General features: G+C 39.2%; 1 pseudogene; it reads right to left on the reverse strand.

Moving 5' to 3' along the window:
• Positions 1-5,543: 5,543 nt before the first annotated feature.
• Positions 5,544-6,911, reverse strand: LOC124508874 (5'-AMP-activated protein kinase subunit gamma-1-like; annotated as a pseudogene).
• Positions 6,912-8,738: the final 1,827 nt, after the last annotated feature.

Below are 8,738 nucleotides of genomic sequence, written 5' to 3' on the forward strand. Positions count from 1 at the left end.
ACAGAAAGTGAGAGGGAGAGAGAATCCCAAGTAGGCTCCATGCTTACAGCATGCTTACAGCATGGAGCCCAATGCAGGACTCAATCTCATGAACTATGAGATCATGAACTGAGCCCAAATCAAGAGCCAGACCTTTAACCACTTGAGCCACCCAGGTGCCTTCAGAAAATACATAAATAAATAAATAAATAAATAAATAATTCAATCCATTTCCTTCTACACTTATAAAGGAAAGAAAGAAATCTAAATATGCTTAGTTTCCCTTTATAAGCTGGCAGTTCTACCTCTCCTCTTCCACTTTTCCTGATGACGCTGCTTCTCAACATAGATTCCCAGAGGAACCTGTTTACTCACTGTTCTTGCACAATTTTCCTTAATCTAATAATATGAATATGCATGCTCATGTGTGTTCCTTTCTTATAAACCAGTTTGGACATATAATGTTATCTCATGTGTTAATTTAAATGTTACAATAACTCCAGTAGACAGGTTTACTGTAAAAAAAAATTAAGGGCAGAGATCCCATTTGTGGGAAATTTGATTCACCTGATATAAAAGTAAAAGAGAAGGGAAATTTTTCAGAACTGCATTAGTGGAATTTTTTTGTGTGCAGGTAGTTTCAGGTGGTCAGCAAGCAATTTACCCACTGGCAGTCTCTTTTATGGACTTGTTCCTTACTTCAGTATTTCAAATATATTCCACATTCAATCAAGTCACTGAACTGATAGAAAGAGTTACAATGTAATAATTCAGAATGCCAGCTCTGGAGGAAGACCATCTGGTTTAAATATTTGCTCTCCCCTTACTAGTCTGTGATATCATTGGCATGTTACCAGCTTTCAATTGGGCCTCATATTCTTTATCTGTAATATAGAGACAACAGTGCATACCTCACAAACTGATAAGTGCATCCTTGAGTGTCCCAAAGTAGTTATTAACATTGAGAAAATGTCTATACAACCGTGGCCCAACTTAATTACTTAGTTCACATAACATATCCCAAAGAGACAAGTTATAGAAGTCATTGAGTTTACAGTAAAGTGAAGAAAATCCCACAGCCACACCAGAGACACAAAAAGTTGGATTTATCATTTCTGACAGTTACATAGTGAATTTCTACCATTACAAATGTGGAATACAATTTTCCTTTTCAATTAAAAATATATACTCTGAAAAGTTATTACATAGATTCTAAACACTTATCATTTATAGAATGTCCTAAAAATCTTTGCCAAGCAAGATATAGATATAAAGATATATGAAGATATTTCCCTTTATAAATATCAATGTAAAATGAAAAAAATCAAGGCAATCATATTTCCTTTTGTTCTTCATTTTTAAATGCCATTCTCTGTTGTTTTGTAAAGATTTCCATGCATTCATTCAAACATACTTTGAAGTTCACTTGCCCATTTAAGGCAGAATGCAGGAATTTTAGAGGATATGAACTAAACATTGTCTTGATGGGGCTGAAGCAAGAATTCTGTCAGGGTCATTCTGGCCTCCCAGTCTTGCCCTTCTGCAGATATGGAACCTCATCTTTGTTGGTCATCACAACTACTATGTCTAAATGTGTCCATTTAGGTGAGCCACAGATTCCTTCAGGAATGCTGCGGCTATACATACTTCTGCAGAACTGAAGAGAAAGACAAGAGTCATTATATAACCCCATGTAAATGTGCACCGAACTTTTCATTAGGATCCTCCATTCTTACTAAGGAACCTCTATGACCAGAGAACAAAAGTCAAGCTTAGGAGATATAGTCAGAAGTTAACCCAGAAATGACTGCCAGAAAATTCTTTCTCAAAAATAGCTTTAGGGACACCTGGGTGGCTTAGTCAGTTAAGAGTCCAACTTCAGCTCAGGTCATGATCTCACAGTTTGTGAGTTTGAGCCCTGTGTTGATCTCTATGCTAACAGCTCAGAGCCTGAAGCCTACTTTGGATTCTGTGCCTCCCTCTCTGTGCCCCTCCCCCACTTCCTTGCTCTTTCTCTCTCTCAAAATTAAACATTAAAAATAAAAAAAATAGCTTTAAGCAGTAAAGGAAAAATTCTAGTTTCCTTTTCCACATGTTAATGAATTTCCATCTTCTCCATCTTTTCCCTTTACCATTTGCTGAAAATGAACTTTAGATTTGAAAACATGCAAAATTTTGAGAACCAGTTGAAAAATACCTTGATAATTGAAGGCATTATAAATTAGTGCTTACAGGCACTGTATCAAAGGAAATTGGATCATTTGCAACTACATGGATGGAAGTAGAGCATATTATGCTGAGTGAAATTAGTCAGAGAAAGACAAATATCATATGACTGTACTCATATGAGGACTTTAAGATACCAAACAGATGAACATAAGGTAAGGGGAACAAATATAATATAAAAACAGGAAGGGGTCAAAACATAAGAGACTCTTAAATATATGGGGTCCTTGGGTGGCTTGGTTGGTTGAGAACCTGACTTCAGCTCAGGTCATGATCTCACAGTTCATGGGTTCGAGCCCCACATTGGCTTCTGTGCTGACAGCTCAGAGCCTGGAGTCTGCTTTGGATTCTGTGTCTCCCTTTCCTTCTCGCATTCTATCTCTCAAAAAATAAATAAACTTAAAAAAAAGAGACTCTTAAATATAGAGAACAAAAAGAGGGTTGCTGGAGGGGTTGTGGGAGGGGAGGGGATGGGCTAAATGGGTAAGGGGCATTAAGAAATCTACTCCTGAAATCATTGTTGCATTATATGCTAACTAACTTGGATGTAAATTTAAAAAAATAATAAATTAATGAATTAAAAAAATGAAATTGGAAAGTTAAACCTAATTATGTGAACAGACATAAACTGGTCATTTGGGGAAATATTGATTGCAAAAATATACTTTTATAACTCATGTTACAAACCTATGTTTTGTAATATTATGAAGATCAACAAGTTGGCAATCTACATCTCATCAGAATATGTTCAAAGAAAGGTATCCTCCAGACATAGTCCCCTGTTTCAATGTTGGCCTAGAGAAGGAATACGTATAATAGCTGGAAGGCAGGATTAAGCATGTCTGGTCCTCTATAAAATCACAGCACTGGCATATTAAATTTAGGAAGGAAAAAACTCTTCTGACTTTAAAACATGATATTATATAATAAGCTCCAGAATCACTTCACTTATTTAAAAGACTTACTTTAGAATTATGAAAGAAACTGAGAGTGTTATAAAATACTCTCACATATTTGTATAGAATTTCTTAAAATGATGACACTAATATTAGCTGTGTCAGTTTATACTAATAAACTGGTGTCCTGTAGTGCATCCCAGCTTTGCAGATTGGATCAAGGTAAAGTGATCATGAAGCTTATGGCCATGGTGTACTGAGAAACACATGTCTGGAACTTCATCACTGAAGACCACAGCTTAAGACAAAGTGCTCTCCTTTCTCATCCACTCAATGGCTACAGAGCAACCAGGTGTTGGGGATATAAAGACATTGAATATCTGAGCTAACAAAGGGCCCATCAGCAGTGGGAGAGACAGATACACAGATTGTTCTAACACACTGTGGTCAAAGACCCAAGAGTAAAAAGTTAGAAAGTATCATTAGAAGGTGTTATTTTGAGTGATGACTAAATAGTAGATGAAGCAGCCAAAGGTTGAAAGCGGATGCCAATGGGAAAATATACTATTGACTCTTGTAGACTGCTGAATGGCATGTGAAAGTTTATGCACATATTAATTTGATTATTTTGAGAAGAGGAAACTTTAAAAATCAAAACAAATGACAGTGTTGTTGGTTGATAAAGAGGGACATCGGCTGTATGTCATGCCAGAGGAAACCTCTCTCACCCTAGAAGGAGACAAGTGAGCTGAGGAGCACAGGGTTTAGATGGGTAGAGAAAGTTTAGCACCTTAAACCAATATCAAAAATGTGTTCAAGAACCTTCCATGTTTGTCTCCACTGTCATATAATAAGCTCCCATGTATTACTTGTTGAAAGGTTGAGGTGCCAAATGGAGCCGTCTCGTCCCAAGCAGATACACAGGGTCTGGAGGTCTGGAAGGGACAAGAGTTCTGAGCATCACAGATTCCATATTATATATATTCATATATAGAGCGTTAATATTTTCAGAGCACTTACATGAGGAAGCATTGTTTCTCTTCAACCACATGAAAATACTACATATGCCATAATAAAATTTTAGAAATCAATCACATCAGCAGTCACACATACATCATGATTTTACATTTCAATACCTAACAAAGAAATATATACATCTTCCCAGCACTATATTTCCCCATAAACACTGCCTATTTCCAGTCTAGCACATGTTTTCTAACTTGCTTGTAGAAACTACAGCTCTTAATCTCTAACAGCAGATATTTTGGAAGTCCCATTCTTTCCAGATTCAAATTTAAGTGAGGAACTTGCCATTTTCAAATAACAACCAATTTTTTTAATGGGTATGGTGAAGCTTATCCAGCACAATGTGAAGAAATATTGCATGTAAGTAAAAATCATTAAAGCTATTATAAGAAATCTTTACATTATAGTTGAGAACGCTTAAAAATAAAGCTGCCATTGAAGTTTTATAAAGCAACTATTTATATTAAAATTATAGGTGTTCAACAAATCTGATGAAAAGACTGATTTGTGGGGTTCCTGGGTAGGTCAGTTGTTTAAGCGTCCAACTTCAGCTCAGGTCATAATCTCATGGTTTGTGAACTTGAGACCCATGTACGGCTCTGTGCTGACAGCTCAGAGCCTGGAGCCTGCTTCAGATTCTGTGTCTTCCTCTCTCTCTGCTCCTTCCCTGATCACACTGTATCTTTCTCGGTCTCTCAAAAATAAATAAACACTTAAAAATAAAAAAAAATAGGGGCGCCTGGGTGGCGCAGTCGGTTAAGCGTCCGACTTCAGCCAGGTCACGATCTCGCGGTCCGTGAGTTCGAGCCCCGCGTCAGGCTCTGGGCTGATGGCTCAGAGCCTGGAGCCTGTTTCCGATTCTGTGTCTCCCTCTCTCTCTGCCCCTCCCCGTTCATGCTCTGTCTCTCTCTGTCCCAAAAATAAATAAACGTTAAAAAAAAATAAATAAATAAAAAATAAAAAAAAATAAAATAAACTGATTTGGTAAAGGTTCAAAGAATTTCACACCTCACTACTGTATGGCTCCAGCTGCAATGGGCCACAGTGATGACATACCGCATGTTCTGACACAGGCAGTAGGTCTCAATAGGCCATGCACTCCCCTTATGTCATATTACCTATTACAGACCAGTGAATTCTTAGAGACGAAAAATATAAAAATTTCAGGACACTGCGTTTTAATAACATACAGCATCAGAAATTGTTCAGAAGAAGGTCTGAAAAGAGTCTTTTAATGCAAGCCTGAATCTTCAAGCACATAAATGTATTTCTTATGCTTGATTTCAACATCACTGGAAATAGATACCAATCACCAATCCCTGATATACATTCTTAATGAGACCCAGAATCCTTGTTCAAGTTTTCCTACAAGGGCTTCTCCATTCACAGTGGACATTCTGTTTCTGTCTCCCTTTGTTAACACCTGAAGGTGTGAGTATAAGAATCTGTAGAATGTTTGACAGGGAAAAGAATCTGTAGAATGTTTGACAGGGAAATATTACCCATGATGCTATCTGCATCATTCACTACCAGCAGCCCATGCACCTCAGCCCACCATATGCTGTCCAGGATATCTCCTGTATCTCCAGATTACTGCACCTCACAACACCCATGAAATGCTGATGGGTCTGGGCCACTGTGATATCTAGGTTAGGGTATGTTTTTTCAGCAGCAAGATTAATTACATCAGATTTAGAGTAAATATCTACAACTTTTCATGACTCATGCAACATAAGCAAGCCTGATACTTGTTTACACAGAGGTTCAAGGCTCCACTGAAGGGAGTGTCTGGGTGGATAAAGGCGATGTTGCAGTGGGTCCCAAATGCAAGAGCATCTAGGTCCCGCTTCATGAAAGCAGACTTTGGAATATCAGACACACAAACCTGAGGAACTTGAGGATTCTTTTGTGGGTAAGTATATGAAGTACATTCCACTTATAGGATCAACAATTGGCAATGTGTGGATTTTCATTTTTGATCAAGTATACAACATGAAAGAGGCTTGCATCTGAAGCTGTATTCACTGAAGGTAAATGTTTCTTGTAAATAAACTCCCTCCAAGTTTCTGTCCTATGTTCCTCTAATTCATAAAATGTACCATGATGGATAGTATCTACTGGTGTATTTATGAATTCTAATTGTTAGCATTCCTACAAGATTTTGTTCTGAACTCTCCCACAGTGATGCTGCTAGAACACCATTGGCTTCTAAGATAAAGAAGGCCTTTCTAACTTATCATGCACTACCAGAGACAACAAGTTTTGAACTGGTTGGACTGATGTGGTAACACTTATGTGACCACATGAATCTCCTGTAAACACACTTTCTGAGTCTTGTGCCTCTTCTTCCAACTGGAATTTTTCAGTGTGCCAGTTTCCTGGTCCATGGAGATATGGGGTTATGGAAGGGAGTGGAGGGTACCAGAGAGGGTTTGTGGGCACATGGGTGTGTGGGGGATACCAACCAGACCAGGGATGAGGTGGGACCAGTGGGACATGAGGGTGTGCAGGGAGAAATGGAGCTGTGGTGGAGAGGGGATATGGGGGTGTGGGAGTATAGATAAGGGAAGTGGGAGTGTGGGGAGGAGGAATGGGGAGGAGTGGGAATGGGGGAAGGGGAGACTCGAGAGTACAATGGGGGCATGCAGGTGGGCGGTGCAGAGATGCGAGGGTGCAGGAGGGAGGAGAAGGTGGGAGTGGGATTGTGAGAGACTTGGGGGTGCTGCACAAGGTAAGTGGGGTCAGCAGTGTCTGGGACAGTGCAGGAGTGCAGGTGGGATGCATGGGGCGCTGGTGCCCAGGTTATCAAGGCTGAGGGGAATGTGAACCATGTGCTTGTCAGCTCCTTGACACAGAAAGAAATCCAGTAGTTCGCCTCCATTTGGGGAAGTTCTAGAGGTGGATACTTTACCTTCTGGTTGCTTTTTTCAACTGCAGCTTCTTATCTGTGTCTCAGGGCAGACAAATCTGCTTACAGCTCTCCAGAACTATCCCTCCACACTGAGGTTGGCATGCTGAGGGTGGGATCCCCTGTGTTATTGGGTCTCTGTCTCTCTTGCCTCTCTCTGTGCTGTATCTGCATCTTACCTTGTGCTGAATCTATTTGGAGGGCCCTCACCTCCTCTTCAGGAGGAACTCCTCCATAAGTAGATGTAAATGTGGTGTGTCCATGGAGGAAGTGAGTTTACCTCCTCACCTTAGATTAGGTGAGTTAGGTCCCCATCTTGGACCCCGACTCATCTTTATAAACTTGCTCGAGCTATTTCACTTGTTAGTATCATCTTCCTGTCTGTGAAATAGACCTTTTTTTTTTTTTTGATGATCTAATAGGATTACATGTCTAAGGCTACTGGCACACAGTAGGTACTTATTAAATGTTTCTTCTTCTTCTTGTCCAACATTGTGCCTTCCAAAACAAACATGACCCTTGTTTTTGCAGATACAAATTGCTCCTCCCACCCTCAATGTGTGAAATTTCTGAGCAGAGTTTGAGAAAACCCACCCTCCTCCTAGGCTTGGCACCTCAGGTCACCACAGGTCACTTTGACAACTTTACCCATACCACTTTCTTGCTTTCTCTCCATCTAGTCAACTGAACTGTGAAAATGACTTACTCCAGCCTCCTCTATCAACCCTCCTCCTTGGAAGGAAGCTAACTTCAGAATCCATCAAGGTTCATTCATAACTTAGCAGCCAAGATTAATACTGAGAGTTGGAAAGTCTTCCCAAGGTTTTTAGAAACCCACTGCTAATGGTTTGATTTTGGAGAAAATGTCAGTAGAGGGCCTATGTGGAAGTTTGAAGTTGAGAACTGTAGGCTTAACAAAGCTATAATATGGATTATGAGCATCACACCCTGAGGAGAGTTTCCATCAAATCTTGCAGCAGGAATCAGATGTGAAATGGACAAGGACAAAAGGGCATAATATTTGTTATGTGCCCACAGTGTAAGCTTCAGGGTAAGGATAAGGGAATTGATATAGGACTTTTCCGTTAACCTTCAAACAGTTCCACAAAGTGGCCATTTTCTTGTTTATCCCTATTTTATAGATGAGGAAAGTGACATTGGTTGGACTTCATTTAACATGTAGAGGCGATGTAGCATGATGCATAAAAGGAGGCTATAGAGCCTACTGGGCTTGGATTTGCATCATAGCTCCACTGCTTCCTAGCTGTGTGACATTGAGTGCATTATTGAACTTCTCTGATTTTCAGTCATATCATCTACAATATGGAGAGAGAAATGCCTACCTCATAAATCTGTTTGAAGATTAAAATGACATAATAAACATTAAATCCTTAGCAGTGTTTATAGCACATGGTAAACACTTAAGAAATCCTGGTGGTTCTTATTTTTACTATTATTGATGTTACTGCCACAAATCATGTGCTAAAAATATGCTTTGATTCAAACCTAAATCCTTCTGGATCCAAAATGAGAAGAAATAGAACCATAACGATGTCTAGAAGAAAGCTGGTCATATTATTTCCTTCAAGATTTTCACAACAAATGCATTATGGAACTGGAAAGAAGAAAAACAAATACCATATTATTATTTAATTTGTGGAATTTAAGAAACAAAACAGAGGAATATATGAGAAGGGGTGGAA

Source organism: Lynx rufus, unplaced genomic scaffold (genome assembly GCF_022079265.1).
Source record: "Lynx rufus isolate CCGP_SWC_20201006 ecotype Redwood Valley unplaced genomic scaffold, mLynRuf1.p SCAF_1, whole genome shotgun sequence".
NCBI lineage: Eukaryota > Metazoa > Chordata > Mammalia > Carnivora > Felidae > Lynx > Lynx rufus.